At 48.1% G+C, this 18,165-nt stretch overlaps 1 protein-coding gene across 4 annotated transcripts in view; it reads left to right on the top strand.

The window, feature by feature from the left end:
- KSR2 (kinase suppressor of ras 2) overlaps window positions 1–18,165 on the top strand; it is a 410,583-nt gene that overhangs the window by 226,718 nt on the left and 165,700 nt on the right. The window lies entirely within an intron of this gene.

Here is an 18,165-nt window from a genome sequence, read left to right as displayed (position 1 = left end):
TCCTCTTTTCTGGCCTGCGGGTGTGTAGGCATGAGCCTTTTCTCTCCTCTGCTTCTCAGCAGTCCGGTCACAGGATTTTTCCTGGCCACTGTGGATAAGGCATCTCTGATTCAAGTTTGTAATTTTCTCCCCCGCCGCGGGTCAATGCGCATAACCTTTACATCTCAAAGATGGATTTGGGTTCAGACTGGGCGGAGCGTGGCCTGCAGCGGCCTACATTCTGCTCCCCTGAATTTTGCAGCAAAGCGGTTATTCCCGGGAGAGGAAATGGAACTTTCTGGTGATCAAGAGCTGAGGTCTCAGAAGGCGTTTAGTCTTCTCTGCCTAGAGGCCCCTTTTGCTGAACAGGCACAGATGTGGTCAGAGGGGAGCCCCTGAAAAAAGCTGAAGCAGTCCGCCAGCCAAGGCAAAAGCTTTATTGCCTGGGAACTCAGGAAGAGGAGGGGATGCTAGAATTTGTAGGAAATAACCCCTTGCCCTTAATACAGCCAGACAGTGTCCCCGTGTTGATGCTCTGATAAATGATAAGTGATGTTTACTGAGCACCAGTGTGTGCTACTCACCCACACGTGTGATATCATTTAGTTCTTGCAATAATCACTGGTACAGATGGATTATTCCCATTGTGTAGATGAGGAAACTGAGGCCCAGGGACATCAAAGAATTGCCTAAAGTCACACAGCTATGGAGTAGTTGAGTCAGGATTTGAACCTGATTCTTTCTCACTCCAGAGTATACAAGCTTATCTATCATGCCTGATTTGATAACCAAGTTCCTCAAATATCCAGTGGGATACCTTTCTCTAAATGTGGGGTTCTATTCTTTACCTTTACATCAGGGTTTTAAAACTTTTTTTAGGGAGGCCATGGGCCCTTTAAGAATTGGATGCAATCTATTAATTTTCTCCCTGGAAAACTGCACACGTAACATCCAACATAAATGTCCGGTGTCAAGACTGTGGGGTTCAGAACCTCTGCCTTAGCACAGCTGGATGGTTGGCCCTGGGGCAGAACCGTGAACTCAGTTTACAAGCCACAGATGTGTCTCATGAATCCACTGCAGGGATCAGTGGGGGGTCTGGTACCAGAAGAGACTTGTGTGGACATCAGTTAGGGTAAGTTCCAGAGCCTGGCTTATCTCAGTGCCCAGAGGGTAGAGGCCCTGAATCAAGCAAACTAAAATAGCACTCATGACACACGTCAACGCCAGAAGGCCAATTTATCAATCTGTCAAGAGAAATCACTGTCAGAGAGACTAGAGACACTCCATGACGGTGGGTGGGCCTGCGTGGCAGTCAGAGGGCTGCGTGGTGAGCCTGGACGAGAAAAAAGGGGATGACATATCCTATGCACAATGACAGCAGGGTGGGGCAGGGTGTCACGGCCCTGGAGGGAGCTGCCTGGGTTAAAGTCCCAGTTCTGTTACTTTTGAGCAGTGTGCGGACCTCGAGCAAGTCAAGAGCCTCTCTGAGCCTCAGTTTCCTTAATCTGTGAAATGGGAATAACAACAGCTTCACGTCTTAGGTGGTTGTGAAGACTAGATCAGCTCATATTTGTCAAGGTGTCTGCACCGTAGTTGGCACAGAGTAAGTGCCTGAAAAATGATAGCTGTTTTTCTGATGTTTTGTGGCTCCTTAGCCTAGTAGCATTTCCATCCTCTGGCTGTATGGTTAATTTTGAGGCTGTGGCTAAATGCCTTTCAGTTCACACTCCCCACTTCCTTACGGCCCTAAGAGTGCTTGGAATTTACCTTGGCATCATGCTGGGTGGCTGCTTCCTTCAAGCATCGCCATCCCGTGAGTCAACGTCAGCGTGGCCGCCTCAGAGGGCTTGACCATAGCCCTGCACTTTAATTCCGGCCAGAGTAGAAACATTTCCAGCTTGCTGAAAAAAAATTTAAAAAAAAAACCCACCACAACCCGCAGACTTGCACGTTCGGACCTCTGCTTCTGCCAAAGAGTTTTGCAGGGATTCACCATAGCTCCCCACTTTTCATGCCTGCCCCATCTGCATCGGAGAGGAGAGGAGAGGAGAGGCTTCTCTACTTGCCTGTGGGCAGGAGCAAAGTCCCGAATTAAAATTAGCTCCTGATACTAAGATGCCCTAGAAGCACTATTGTCTCTTTGGACAGTCCTGGTCCTTGTATGCAGAGAGGTTGCTCTCTGATCTCCCAGGAAGGAGAAAGACAGCATTTGAGTCTCAGTGGGGGAACAAGTGTGTAACCCAAATATTGGCTGGACCCCTATGGACCAGTCCCAGTTTCTTTGATCCTAACAAATGATAGAAACAGAGGCAGCCTGTTGGACTAGGCTCCAGATCAGGAAATGAGACTCTCTTTGCTGCAGTCTCAGTGTTGTCACCAATTGTCTGTATGACCTTTGTCCCTACTGAGCACATCAGCTGCATTGTCACAGTTAAGATTCACTGCATTCTTTGAGGCAGACATCGTCATTCCCGTGTTACAGATCAGGAAACTGAGGCTCCAAAAGGCGAGTGATCTCGCCCATGTTGTAGATTTTGAATCCAAATGCAAATCTAACCTGCATCCCGTCTTCCTGTCTCTGGGTTTCAGTTTCCCCAACTGTACCATAAGAGACTCCACGCAGGTCCATTCCAGAGCTTAGAAACCCTAAGGCTTGCCCAGTGAGTTTGCAAAGTGGCTTTTCCTAGGCAGATCTTTTGACTCGCTTACTTAGAATGCTGATTTGGGAGTCTCCAGGCCGAGGCTGTTGGGAGAGCGTGGCTGCTGGCGCCGGCTCCTCCATGCTTCCAGCAGCCCCGATCTCATGTCACTCGGAGTCGCAGAGGAGAACTTCCTGCCTCTGGGCCCCAGCGCCAGCCTTCCTCCCACGACCCAGCCAAGGGAGCCTCTGAGGCTGTGTCCCTGCCGGTCTTGAGTCTGTCCGCCCGTTTGTCACAGCCGGCTCTGGCTGTGGCTGTGCTGTGAAGGGTGGAGATCCTGCATCTTGTTACCCCTGATGGAAATGCCTGGAGTCAGCATTAGGAAGAGCCCAGCTGCAGAGTGGCCGAGTCTTGGACCCTTGGGGTGCCTAGCCACCTGGGATGGGCTGCGAGAAGCACTTACCTCCTTGAGGCTCACCCTCCTTCCTTGGCCTGGGGGAGACAGATGGGGGGAGGGAGGGGAGTAGAAGGAGCCCTGGCTTCTGAGGAATCTGTCTCTAAGGTTAGCTATGGACAAAACATAAGGTATTAGGCTCCGCTGCTCAGTGCGGAAGATGCTGACTCAGGAGTGAACCTGTTTCCCAGAGAAGTAGAGAACCACGGACTTACCTCTCCATCCTCGCTGTATTTATTTATTCCATGCTGTGTTCATGCATGCCATGTTACCTCTGTGGTATCTGATTGGATGCCCTCCACCCATGGACCATTTTTGGTCCAATAAGCTGTGTGTCTTTGGCTCCTTGGAGGGCATCTCTGATCCCAGCTGACTTAGGTAGCCTCTATGATCCCTATTAAGAAGCTTCTTCAGAATGAAAAACAAAATGCCACCTACATCACCATTCATTACTGGCTGGCAGAAGTGATTTGGGGTTTATAGCAACTAAGTGGTGGCTGCCATATCTTTGGGCACATCACTGAACCCCGTGGGCCTGTTTCTACCCGGCAGGGATGTAGTGAGGACAAAGTGAGGAAGTCATGTAAATTTCCTAGCACAGGGACCAGAGCTTAGAGCACTGAATCTCAATAAAGGGGAGCTATTGCTGTACGTTATGTGATGGGATAGCTTGTAACAATGATGAAGATTATGGTGTAATAGCAGTTGGCATTTATTGGGTGTTGACAATGTCCCAAGCATCATCAGTTCAGGAGAGGCAATGTACTTCTATTATTTTGTTTAAGCTTCACAGTCCTCCATCAGGTGGGTACTGTTTTGATCCCCGTTTTACAGATGAAGAAACTGGGGCTGAGAGATTTCAGTAACTGGCCCGAGGTCACAGGCCAGGAAGGAGGTAGAGTTTGCAGTCATTCTGAATCCACCGGGCTGCAGTGCTGGGGTGTGAAATGGCAATGCTGTCTCCACTGGAACTTGCTTGTTCAACAAGTAGGGAGCTCAACTTGTTCAAGGTCTCTCTCTGGCACCCTTGCTTAGTTGAGGGGTTGTATGGTGGGGGCCAGCCTTGCTCCAAGGATGACTCTTGTTCACCAGAGCGTTGAGCTTGCTCAGCGATCAGCACCCATGCTGGCCAGCAAACTGTTACCCCGCCGGACTCTGGTGCTGATATTTAGGGGACCCACTGTGCCAGGGGGTAGCCATTCCTGTGGGGGCCAGGCAGCTGCAGAATGCGGCCAAGAGGTGTCATCCTGAACATCTTTGGTAGAAGGTGAGGAATGATGGGGGGGCTTTTGCCACCTGCAGTTTTCTGGGAGTTTATTAGCTGCCTGGGGGTGGGAGGTTGAGCACTTCAGGGCAGCAGCTACAAAAGCCAACAAGTGACTGATGATACCCGGACATCCCCACCTTGGCACCAGTGGCACCAGCTGGAGTGTGATACGAGGCCCCGATCTTATGAAATATTGTCCTTCACCAGGTGTTTGAAAGACAGCATGCCCTCACCTGTCCCATCTCACCGTGCCCTCTTCTCATCTCTTCTCCAAGCAACTCCTGTTCTTTGTCCTGGAGACACAGCGACAGGTAGCTGACCCTCAGTCGAGGGCCCGGCCTCCTGTGCCCTGAGGCTGAGTCAGAAGCCTGATTCGTGAGCGTGGCAGCAGCAGGTAGCAATAAAGACTGATGAGGCCGAGCTGTGGCCTCCCAAGAAACCAGACACTGGGAGGGTTGTACAGAGACTCAGGATGGAGGTGATTATATATTGCAGTTTAACGATCCTTGAGACCAAGGTTCATTACCCTCCCTCCGCCCGGAAGAGGGGGAGGAGCAGCGCGTGTCTTGACAAAAATTGGCTGCCTGAACCATAGTCTCATCTCAGAGTCAGGAGAGATTTTGAGAACTTTGTGTCTGACCTGATTCAGTGGTGGCAATTCCAAGGGGAAAACATATATCCTGCCGGAGTGGCCTGAAGGACTTTTCTCCCCAAGAATGAGCCAGCGGAAGGCCCGCTTGCGCTGCCCTCACCCAGGAGACACAAGAAGCACCCATGTCCCGTGTCACCTGGCATCTTTGCTATATTTCAAAACCGGCAGCTCGCTAACACGTACTGACCATCTGCCCTTGCCAGGCAGGTGCTTCACAGGCAGTCAGATATATGTTCACCTGGGAACAAGTGAAATGATACAGAAAGTTTCCTAATGAAACATCCGTTCCTTGCACCACCCCTCTCCCAATCCTGCTCTTTAAAAACCCTTTCTGTGTCTGCTTCTCCTGGTGGACACTTCCACAATCTAAACTAGGTTGTACCAAGTTTGTTGTTCTCAAAGCGTGTCCCACAACAGCACCACCTGAAAGCTTGGGAGAAATGCAAATCCTTACTTTCCTCCTTCCAGACCCACTGCGTCAGAAGCCCTGGGGAGTGTCTAGGAGTCTCTGTTTTCATCAGCCCTCCAGGGCATGGTACACGTGAACATTTGAGCATCACTCGGTTATATGTCATTTTTTTTAAAGCTTCTTTTGGAAATAGTTTCAAACTTATAGAAAAGTTGCAAAAACAATACAGAGGATTCCTGTACCCCTTAAACTCAGAATCACTAGTTTTTAACATTTCTGTACATTTGCTTCCTCTCTCCAGTTCCCCCGCCCCCAACCCTGATTTCTCTCTCTCTCTCTTTCTCTCTCTCTTTCACTCTCTCTCTCTCCCCCTCCCTCCTTTTGGTGGACCATTCGAGGCTGGGTTGTATACTCTCTTATATAACCACACAGAGTTACCAGATTTAGTAAACTTATCTGATCAAGACTCTCATCTAACCATCTTCCAATTTCATCAATTTGTCTCAACAGCATCCTTTAGAGCATTTTTTTTTTTTCTGGCTCAGGGTTCGGTATGGGGTCACCTACTGCATTTAGCGGTTGTGTCAAGGGCTTGGGTCAAGGAACAGTTCCTTAGCCCTTGTCATTTGTGACTTTGATATTTTCGAAGAGTAGGGACCAGCTACTTTACAGAATGTTCCTCAGTTTGGATTTGTCTCATGTTTTCGCATGGTTAGACTCAGGCCGTGCAGTCTTGGCGGGGCTGCTATGTAAGTGGTGTTGTGTTTTACTTTGTGCAGACCCTCTTTGTGGGCCCAGGGCTGCCAGATGGTTGGCTTTTTCAAAAGAAGTCAGAGACCGTGACGCTTATGAGAAGACTCCCAGTTTTAAAATGTAAGCACCCGGTGAAAAATCTTTCCGTGATGCGTGAGCCAGTTTAAGTAACCCCATGGGCTTGTGGGTCCTATTTGGTCTTGGGGTTCCCAGTTTTCAACCTCTGTTCTAGAATCACGGAGGTCGGAACTGGTAGGTGCGTCAAAAATCACTGAGTGCAAGCTCTCATTTTACAGATGGAGAAACTGAGGCCAGAGAGTGGAAGGGGCTTGCCCAGGCTTACAGAGCTGGGGTTTGAACCTAGGTCTCCTGGCGCCTAACTGATGGTTCTCTCCATTACACCAAGATGAGCGCAAAACTGAAGCTTCTGAAAGTGCTACTGAAAGTGCCCGAGAGGAGGGAAGCAGTGCCTTCATTTAAAAGATGATATGTTTTGTGTGTACGGGGGTGCTGGTGCTGTGTGTGTGTGTGTGTGTGTGTGTGTGTGTGTGTGTGTGTGTGTGTCGGGGGAGTGCGTGCAGGCAGGTATGTATGTTTTATGTGAGGCTACTGCTGGATTTTTATCAACTCCCTCTTCTCTGATGTGCCCGTATATTTTGGAACTCCCGCCTTAGCACAAAGAGTTTGGGCTCAGCATGCAATGGGCAACCTTAGACCTTTTGTTATGATTGCTCCCACCAGGAATTGTGGCAGCAAAAATCGGTCGGCACGTGGTTGGCGCTAAGAGCCAGGGGCGTCATTTGTGCTTCGTGGAGTGAGCCCTGATCCTCAGTCAGGTGCCCACTGGCGGCACGGGCATCCCGTTCCCTGTCAATCAGGACCTGTGTCTGATTGTGCGTTTGTCCGAGTAACAACCCCTCCTGCACGAATAAGTGTTTTTGAACGGACAGTACCATTTTTGAGCATTCACTTTGTGGCCAGCATTGTGGGCCTTCAGCTACTCAGGATCTAGAGAGCAAAGGAGAAAGGGTTCTGCTTGTTGCCCTCCAGAGCTGTAGAGCTGGCTGGTTTGGCCATCACTGAGGCAGGAGCTGAAGTTGCTAGACTTCGATGTAGTCTTTGGGGTTTTATGGATGGCTCTCCTGCTTTAACTGACCAGAGAAGCAGGCCGCCAAGCCAAACTGCCAAAAACTATTTTGTTAATCAGAAAACAAGCAGGTCTTTATCGCTGTACGATGGTGGTAGTATGGACATATGCCTTGGTTTCAAGTGACAGTAAACGAACTTGAGCCTTTTTTTTGGTGTCAAGGTCATTTATTGGCACATGTAGCCGAAAAGTCCAGGGGTTGCCTGAGCTCCAGGCTTGGCTGGATCTAGGGGCTCAGTTCATGTCAGGACTCCATATCTCTCAGCTCTGCTCTTCTCCAGGATGGCTTCACTCTTAGGCTTTCCATGTGGTGGCGATATGGCCTCAGAAGTCTCAGCCCCTTCCCTCTTCTGGTCCATAGTAAAGGAATGAGATTGTTTAAGTCTGAAATTCACTGAGTCAACAAGCGTGACCGCATGCCACCTCTGAGCCAACTGGTAGGGTCAGGGAAATGGGATGGAAATTTACTGGCTTAATCCTGGGCTGTGATCTTTACTTTTGGGCTTAGAAATGGAGGATTTTGCCTAAAAATGGAACATGGATGCTGGGGAAGCTGACAATCAGTGTCCATTAGAGTAAAAATGATTAACGAGGGTCCCTGTCCTCAGGGGCTTTGAGGAGCATCTTCCTGGCCAGATTAGTTCATGATCCAAGATAGTGGGGCCATGTCTCCACTACTGTACAGACAACCCTTTCCTTTTTCTGTGTCTCCCTTGGGCTGTGTTTCTCAGTGATCCCTGGCAAGGAATTTCTTTTCTATCCCTCTGACACTCCCGGGGTGGGGGGGGGGGGTCTCCAGGAAGCACACAACCTGCCAGGGAAGGGTAACCCCCGGTTCCAGGTGGAGACTCAGCTCCACTCTCAAGGTGAAGCCGTAGCATCCTGGCATCAGCCAGGCACGGAATTGAGAGTTACACAAACCTGGGTTTGAATCTCATTTCTGCCATTTATTAGCCAACATCTCTGAGCCTCAGTTTCCCCATCTTCAAAATGGGCCTAATAGGCCTTTCGTGTGGAGCGGTTATCAGGAGGAAATACAAGGATGCTGAGCACCGTGCCTGGTGCCGAGGAAGCGTCACCTGTGTTGCTGTGGTCATCGATCCTGTTATACAGTGTTGGGGGTTCGGTCAACTTTGGTCTCCCCTGGTTTCTGCTGGACATCAGCCCACCCCCCACCAGACCTAAATGGAACCTTCACCACTGATTGAATTCCTGACCTGTAAAGTGTGATACTGCGTGTATTAGTTCCTGTGGGCTGTTCGGGTCCCTGTGCTCACACCTGCCACAGACGACGTGGCCTTTGCTAATTCTGACAACAGGAGCTTTTCTTTTCACAGACGCAGGGCCTGCCCTTCTTCTCATCCCCAGCACTGTGCTCCTGGGCTCCCCTCCTGACCCTTCCTGTCACTCAAGTGCCACACAGGCTGTCCCGCTCTAGGGTGTAGCTCTGGCAACTCTAATTTTCATCCCAGGCATTTTACCTATCTGTTACTCCTTTTGAGTGGGCACAGTCCTCCTTCTCCGAAGAACAGGCTGCTTCCTAGGCCTCAGGGGGACCTGTCGCAGCCCCCCCATCCCTGCTGGCCTGGGGAAATCCGGCATTTCCGTGCCGCCTTCAGCCTCAGCACTTTCTGGAAACCACAGCAGCCGCTGTGAATATTTAGGCCAGGGCTCAGCTACGCTTTCTGTAAAGGTCCAGAGAGCAAATATTTCCAGCTTTGCAAGTCGACAGTCTCAATGACTAACTCTTTGATAGTGCCATGAACACAGCCTTAGGTAAGGGAAGGGGCAGGGCTGTGTCCCAATAAAGCTCTATTTACAAAACAGGCAGTGGGCTGACTTGGGCTCAGACTTCAGAGCTAAACAAGACCGGGTTTCAGAGCCCAGCGTTGCCCCCTACTGGCTGGGAGGCCTCGGGTGCGTGAGGTCTCTGAGCTGCAGTTTCTCATCTGCAAAGTCAGGAGAACGGTCGGGTCTCCCTCATAGGGCAGTTGTAAGATTAAATGAGAGAACGCCTGTAAACTGCTAGCACAGGGCGCCAGGCACATGGTGAGCAGGCAATAAATGTCAGCAATGACTATTAATATAATGTTACTAATGTGTGTATCTGTTATATATAACAGATATATATATATATACGTTATATATGTTACATACACACACACACACACACACACACACACACACACAGAACCGAAGCAGTGTGGTTTTTGGTGAGGCTTCTCCACTCACCTTATTTAATGAGGCCACTTGGTCCCCATGAGAAACCAAGGCTTTTCTCCAAGGCCCCATTTCCTCTGTCAGGGGCTGCCACGCCCACAGCCCAGCTCATCCACACTGAGGCGACTGCCCCTTCACAACCCTTTCTGAGCAGTCTGGGATTCTGTTTCCATGGGCATCGGATGGGGAGGCGGACCATGAAATCGAGGTTTGCACCAAGGACGGTATGGCCTCTGCTCACGTGTAAACTTAATTCAGATGTACGGTGTGGGGGATCCAGGCGTCTGGACAGAGGAAGCAGCCCTTTGGTACCCAATTTCTCGTCCTTTTGGAAACCCCACAGAACCTGGGCAAAGGAGTGGGGGTTATTGGCGAAAGAGGGGTACCTGGCTTAGAGACCTCCAAGACTGCATTTGTCAGGGCTTTTTCTGGTGCAGAGACCCACCACATACCAGCTTCAGCAAATAAAAGGGAACTTTCTGGTTTAGGTACTGAAAAAAAATCTAGACATAAACAAGGGCTTCAGGAATGGCTGGATCCAGGAACTCAGTGTCATCAAGCCATGTTCTTTTTCTCTCCCATCTCACAGTCCTGCTTTCTTCCTTATGGGTGTCATTCTCAGTTAGGCTCTCCCTTCATGGTGACCCTTGGCTGCTTCAGGCTTCCATCTTTATAGATCTAAGTGCATCAACCCCACTGAACCAACTGGATTGCGATGAAGGGGAATAGATCTCCAAGGAACACCTGGATGATGTAACTCCCAGAATAGGGGTGCTGAGCAGGCAAGAGCAACAACTGCCCCTATAAAAAGCCACTGATCTATGGGTTGGGTACCTGTGATTCATGCTCTCACTTGTTTCTCTCCTCATTGAGTAGCCAGGGGGATGAACAATTACTAATTCAGAAAAAGAGCATGAACCTATTTGATGAGCATTATTTCCTTTTCTGTCTACTTGAGATTCCTACTTTCAGAGCGTGTCAGAAATCTTTCTTTTCCCCTTCACCGTCGACTTCCAGCTGCCTGTGAAATAAGAAGGGACTACTTCTAGCCTGATGGTTCCAGCCTTGGCTGTATATCCCAATCACCCGGGTGAGGGGAGCTTCTCAAAATTCTGATTCCCAGGCTGCACCCCTGTCCAGTGACATCAGGGCCGCTGGAGGGTGAGGCCCAGGCATCAGTACTTTTTAATGTTCCCCCGGTGATTGCAATGTGCAGCCAAGGCCGAGAACCACCGATCCAGCCGGAGTGGATCCAGCCGGAGTGGATCCAGCCGGATCCAGTGTATTCAGAAGCTATCCTAGACAGGTGGAGGTAAGTTCTTGTAGGATTTTCTGAACACCTATGTCATCAGTGTAGGTGCTGCAAACTTTCTCTTCTCATCTCAAGCTCTGGATATAAACAGAAGACAAGTTTTGGTCTGCAGTGTCACCCCATGTGATTTACAGGTGTTGGGGTCCTGCCAGGGCCGTGATTCACCGCTGCCACTCCTGCTTGCTAGCACACTGATTACTGCCAGATTATCTGGTCCCCTCGCTGCATCTTCAGACAGGCGAGCACTGAGGCCTCAGCATGGGCCTCTGAATGCGCATTTGCAGGGGTGGAGGAAGCGGGTGGGCAGACAGGTCTGAAATACAGACAGGACTGTGGCTCCTGGGGCGGATGGCAGACAGGTCAGGCTATGGGGACAGAGCCAATGAGGAGACCTGGACAGCTGTCCAGAGGGCCTCAAATATCTGCTTTTCCCCTCCTGGGTCATTCATTCATCCAGCGATTGTGAAGGGCTTACAAAGTCAGGAGCTGTGAGGCAGTCTCAGCATCAAATTGTTGACCCCATACCTAAGATTTAAGCAAGAGGGGACCCTGGCAGTTCCTAAATGCTGGCGCTAATGGGTCAGCTGCTTCTGAATCTCTTTCCCATCCCCTTCTCTGAGGCTGGGCCCAAAATCTGGGTATTGAACAAGCTCCCTTGGAAATATGTCACAGAGTCCCGCCCGCAGACGAGGGTTAGGGCCTGGGGCTGTTTTCAACTGGCTTCTAGGCAGATTAAAAAAAAAGGACAAGAAACAAACTGTGTTTCCATGAAGTATGTTAGTGAACTTAATAAACAGCCCTTTAGTTTGAGATAACATCCATCAAAACTTTTTGGTGTTAAGTGTCCTTTGTAAAGTGAAATGATGGGTAATTGTAGATGGTGATGGCTTTTTACGTAGCGTCCTTACTTAGAAACAGACCTTTTGCTAACTCTGAGCAGTCTCCCATTTATTAAATTTTCAGGTCTATAAAATTCAAGTCAGGAATCCTTTCTCTAGACTCTGGAGTTTTAAAGGTTGATTATTAATATTATTGAACAATAAAACCCCTTCTTCAAAGAGAAACTTATATAAACCCCCAGTATATGAATCAGCAGGTTGAAAGGGCAGTTGTTCTGGGTTATGTCCATCAGGGGGCTTTGTGTACCATCCCTGAGTCCCCTCAGTGGTGGCCTCTGAGACACGTCCTTGAAACTCAGTTTGGAGCTGCTATCCTGGAAATTTCTTTAAATGATGATTTGAGTGGGAAACCCAAGGCTCTAGGACAGACAGTGTTTTCCCAAACTCCCTGATTCCTGATTGGGTCCACTCATCCCAAGGCCAACATGTCACTGATGAATTAAAAAGACCCTCCCATCCCCCACCAACCCCAGAATGCACTTAGCACTAAGGTGTCAGGGGGTGTGGTATTCATTGTAACAGCCCTGATATTCTCACTTTGAAAAACCAGAAGAACATGGTCTAGGGAAGTGACGTGACTTTCTCAGGGTTACCAAGAGGGAGGAAGGACTTGGGGCCAGGACTTGGTTTACCTTGAGGTCCAGAGCGCTTTTCTGCTTTCCCTTACGCTACAAAGCCAGCTCTGGCGTGTCGGAAGGAACTCTGAAAACATTCAGGAACTATGGCTTTTCCAACAGTATAACTTTCGAGTTGATCTCTTCAAGAGTCATTCCTCCATCTGTCCACCCAACCAAAAATATTTCAGAGTGCCTCCTCTCTGTGTGGGTACCAGAGATACGGAGATGTATAGACGTTCAAGATCTCCATCTTCACGGAACATCCAGACTGCCGGGGGAGACAGAGATGAGCCAATTTCGGTGGTGATGAGAGCTGTAGAGTGGACGTCCAGGACGCTATGCAAATTAAACCAGAGGCACAGTCATGGGGTGGGGCAGAGCAGGAATGCCTAGTCAAGCCAGGGAACCGAGGAAGACTTTTATGAGCAAGGGCTGTTTATGCTGAGACTAGAAGGCTAAGTAGGGTTAACCAGACGACGAATGGGATGGACGTGCATTTAGGGCAGAAGGAACAGCCCAGGCTGAAAGAGTTGGACAGGTTTCAGGAACCCAGGAGCCTGTGGAGGAGGCCGGGCAGAGAAAAAGAGGGGAGACTGGCACGGCGAGCAGGGGCCAGATCCGGGGTTTTAGTTCAGTAGCTGGGGTTTCATTGCAGTGCCGAGGGAAGCTTTTAAGGCTCAGGCTCAGGCACTGACCCACCTGTGCCGTTTCTACCCTTCCCTTCAATGGCAACTTCCGCTCTCTGACAGGTGGGTCTGTTATGGGTTGAACTGAGATTCCCCCCCAAAGGTATGTTGCAGGCCTAGCCCCCAGTACAGAATATGCTCTTATTTGGAAAGGGGGTCATTTGCAGACATAATCAGTTAAGATGAGGTCAGGTTGGAGCAGGATGGGCCCTTCATCCAATCTGACCGGTGTCCTTCTAAGAAGAGGGAAATTTGGACCCCGAGGCAGAAACATACAAGGGGAATGCCACGTGACCCTGGAGGCAGAGATTGGAGGGATGCAGCTGCAAACCAAGGAGCTCCCAAGATTGGTGGCCACCCCCAGAAGCTGGAGGAGGTAAGGAAGGGTTGCATCTGGCCACAGAGGGAACGTGACCCTGCCGACACCTTGGTTTCAGGTTTCTTCTGGCCTTTAAAACTGTGAGAGAACATAACTCTGCTGTTTTAAGCCACCCAGTTTGGGATACTTTGTTACGGCAGCCCCAGGACACTCACATGCGTCCGTAAGGGGTACATCTTCAGCCCTGACGTATGCGAGTGCCAAGCTCATGAGTCAGTCTCCCGGTGACTGTACAATCAGTCTGGGAGTAAACTGGGTGCTTTTGGGGAAAATGACACGCGCTCTTCTCAGCTGTGAAATTGCTCATCAATCAGTGCGTTCGAGCGATCACCTCGCAGATGGCCTCCTAGTGACCATAAAGAGTTAGCGCTGCTTCCCAAGATGCCCCGCTGGCTCCCTGGATGGCTGTTTGCCACGCAAGAGAATCTGGACGCGCATCCCTCCGGGACTCCTGGCGGAGGAGGGGGTGGAAACCAATTAGACACAGCTGTTGCCGCCCACCTCCGGCACGAGGGTCTATACTGCCTGCAACACTATGGGGATAAGCCCTTTGGATTCAGCCATTTTCCCAGCCCAAAAAGCTTCAGCGGAAGCCCATTTGCATCCTGTTGTCACCCCCACTTTCTGATTTCATGGTAAACTGGGTAAGGCACTTCTTAAATCACAAAGGACACCCGCCAGTCGGATGCTGGCGTCTGCGGAATGGGTGTTGAATGGATCGCAAACCCACAGTGTGAGTCGGGTCTGCCATTCCTCGCTGTGAAGTGTTGGCTGCGTTAGTCAACCTCTCTGAGACTCCGTTTCCCCATTGGAAAGTGAGGATGCTGCTACTTCCCCCACAGCAGCACGGTAAAGATTAAATTCAAGAATGGCAGGCAGAGTGCCTTCTGTACCGAAGAATTCTGCTCCACTGGGGAAGGCTGCTGGAGAGGGTTGCCAGGCAGGCTGACAGGGCTTTTTTTTTTTTTTTAATTTTTATCGAAGTATAGTTGATTTACAGTGTTGTGTTAGTTTCAGGTGTACAGCAAAGTGATTCCATTATACATACATATATAACTATTTTTTTCAGATTCTTCTCCCTTATAAGTTGTCACAAAATATTGAGTGTAGTTCCCTGTGCTATACAGTAGGTCTTTGTTGGTTATCTATCTTATATATAGTAGTGTGTATTTTTTTTTTCTCTTTGAACTTTTTCCAAATATAGCTTTTTAAAAAAATTTTTTATTGGAGTATAGTTGATTTACAGTGTTGTGTTAGTTTCAGGTGTACAGCAAAGTGATTCATTTATGCGTATTATATATCTGTTCTTTTTCAGATTCTTTTCCATTATATGTTATTAAAAGATATTGCGTATAGTTCTCTGTGCTGTACAGTAGGAACTTGTTGGTTATTTTATATACAGTAGTATCAGTTAATCCCCAATTCCTAATTTATTTCCCCCCCTTTCCCCTTTGGTAACCATAAGTTTGTTTTCTATGTCTCTGAGTCTATTTCTGTTTTGTAAATAAGTTCATTTGTATCATTTTTTTTTTAGATTTCACATGTAAGTGATACCATATGATATTTGTCTTTCTCTTTCTGACTCACCTCACTTAGTATGGCAATCTGTAGGTCCATGCATGTTGCTACAAATGGCATTATTTCATTCTTTTTTGCAGCTGAGTAATATTCCTCTGTGTGTGTGTGTGCGTGTGCGTGTGTGTAATATATATATATATTTTATCACATCTTCTTTATCCACTCATCCTGACAGAGGCTGGAGTGAAGCCCCCCACCCCTCTGTTTGGGGTTCGTGGTAGGAAACATCCTTTGATCTTACTGAAAATGACTGAGAAATGGTGGCTGCAGGGAGATCTCCCAGCCCAGTGCTGTTTTGGGTGTTCTTCTCACTGTTTTTTCCTTTCTCTGAAGTATTTTAAAAATATATATCCCAAATGAAAAATAGTGTATTTGCATTTATACATGATGCGTATGTGTATGTGCTGATGTGTGTATGTTTATAATCTATATACACTCTAAAGAATAATAATAAAATGTTAATGCAATATTTTAAAATACCAGGTGGGCAAACTATGACCTGTGGGCTGGCTGCCTGTTTTTGTTAATAAAGTTTTATTCAAACCAGAGCTGGGATTAGTGAGTGGCAAGTGAGGCAAGGTCATGTAAGTACTTATATAAAAGTTTGATATTTTGTTTCTCATGGATTTTTTGAACTCATTTAAAAATGTTGCATCAAAATATATTTCTCTTGATACCTGAGTGTTTTGGCCACCCCCTTAAATTTTTTCCTGCAGGCTAGTGCCTTACTTGCTTCACCCAAGTCCCAGCCCTGATAAAATTACTCAGGAAACCGAACTTGAACTTAAGAAATAGAGCATCTCAAGCTCCTGGAAGCCCTTTATGTGCATTCCCCTTTGCTTCCCCCGAGGGATGACGCCATCCTGGATTTGTTTTACCATGTCTTGCTTTTCTGTGTGGGACACCTCACATGTACGTGTTCCTAAACAGTACATAGTTTAGTTTTGCATGTTTTTGAACTTCACAGCAATGGAATCAAACTTCACATACTCTACAGCTTTTTTTTTTCTTGAATATTCTGGTTTTGAGATTCATTCAGATCTATGTGAATAATTGCATTAATTTTCATGCTGCCACATCCTGTGTTTCACCAACTCTAAGATGTGCATGTCTCTCCGTGGTTCAGCGCCTCTGAAGGTGGGCTGTAATTTGCAATCTATGGTACCTCATGGTCTCTGTCCTCCTGGCAGGGTCAGGCTGTCGTTGTCATTCGTCACCCATCCAGTGCACACAGACGTGGCTCTTCATAACGTCGTCACTTCTGATGTCCTCTGCTTTGTTGATCTTAACATGAGTTGAGTTTCACTGGCGTTGAAAAAGTCTTCAGAAATATCACACCATGACTTGTCTTTGAAACAAAAAATTGTCTATACATGTTGTCTATGCAGAAAGGCTTAAGGACAGGGCAGCATGATATATGATAAAATATGTCTGAATAAATCTAAAAGAGATTTTGAAATAACGCTAAATTTAAGAATTTTAAGTGTAAGAAAGCACTGTGTCCTAGATAATTGGCAGCCTCTTTCTGTCTTAGTGGTTCATAAATTAATGACCTTAACACCCAATGGCATCTTAAAGGTCAGTGAAATATGGTAACGTTGCATCGTATGACTAGACCACAATGAATGCATGCATTCCTCTGTTGGTGGACGCTGGTGGACACTTTTGTCCCCTCTGTTTTACTTTGAAGCATTCAACTTGATGAGATCAGAGTTCCTCGACTTCAGCACCGTTGACACCGGGAATAAGTAATTCTTCACGTTGGGGGCTGTCTGGTGCATTGTGTGATGTTTTAGCGGCATCCCTGGCCTGTGCCCCCCGAGATGCCAGTAGTAGCCTTCCCCCAAAAAACACATTTAAGAGGCTTCCCTGGTGGCGCAGTGGTTGAGAGTCCGCCTGCCGATGCAGGGGACGCGGGTTCGTGCCCCGGTCCGGGAAGATCCCACGTGCCGCGGAGCGGCTGGGCCCGTGAGCCATGGCCGCTGGGCCTGCGCGTCCGGAGCCTGTGCTCCGCAACGGGAGAGGCCGCGACAGTGAGAGGTCCGCGTACCGCAAAAAAAAAAAAACACACACACACACATTTAAGAAACCAAAAGCGTTCCAGACATTGCCAAACATCCTCTGGGGGCCGAAATCACCCCATGGCTGAGAGAGAAGCACGGGCCTGGAAGATGTATGATTGGTGACCAAAATGGTTGCATCAATTTATATGTTCACCAGCAGTGCAAGGGGTTCCTGGTTCTCCCTATTTTTGCCAGCTTTCGTTTGACCAGACTGTTGAATTACTTTGCCCATCTGGTGAGAATAAAATGGTGTCTCAGCTTCATTTCCGTTCATATTTCCCCAATTGCTGGTTATGGCTGAGGATCTTTTCAAAGGTGTTTTGGCTTCTCATGTTTCCTCCTCTGTGAAATGTCTGTGTCTTTTGCCCATTTCTTTTCTGTTGAGTTGTTTCTTTTTTTTTCATTATTGAGTTTTAGGGACTAAAAATATTCTGGGTTCTAATTCTTTGTTCTGTGTGTGGCAAATATCTTCTGATTTCTGGTGTGCCTTCTCATTTCCTTTGTTTTCTCTTTTGACGAATAGACGTTTTTAACATTAATGTAGTCAAATGTATCATTTCTTTCCTTTATGGCTTTTGCTTATAAAAAATCTTATCTTATTTAATAAATTCCTTCTGCCCTGAGGTCATAAACACATTGTCCTACCCACCTGGAATTGATTTTGATGTATAAGGGCAGCTTTCTTTCTTTCCTTTTTTTTTTTTTTTTTTTGTGCGGTACGCGGGCCTCTCACTGCTGCGGCCTCTCCCGTTGCGGAGCACAGGCTCAGCGGCCATGGCTCACGGGCCCAGCTGCTCCGCGGCATGTGGGATCTTCCCAGACCGGGGCACAAACCCGTGTCCCCTGCATCGGCAGGCGGACTCTCAACCACTGCGCCACCAGGGAAGCACTCTTTTTCTTTTTTTTTTCCCCAAATAGATAGCCAGTTTCCCAGCACCATTTGTCAAATAGACTTCCTTTTGCCCCACTGATCTGCCATGCCACCTTGTCATTGGTCAGGTGTCTAAATTCACTCAGGACCATTCCTGTACTTTTTATTCTGTTCCTCTGGTTCTCACCTCTTCCTATCCCTCCTTTTTCCTTTTTCATGTAAATCTGGATAATTTTT

Source organism: Kogia breviceps, chromosome 15, assembly GCF_026419965.1.
Source record: "Kogia breviceps isolate mKogBre1 chromosome 15, mKogBre1 haplotype 1, whole genome shotgun sequence".
Classification (NCBI taxonomy): domain Eukaryota; kingdom Metazoa; phylum Chordata; class Mammalia; order Artiodactyla; family Physeteridae; genus Kogia; species Kogia breviceps.
This window is presented reverse-complemented; position numbering and strand designations above follow the sequence as displayed.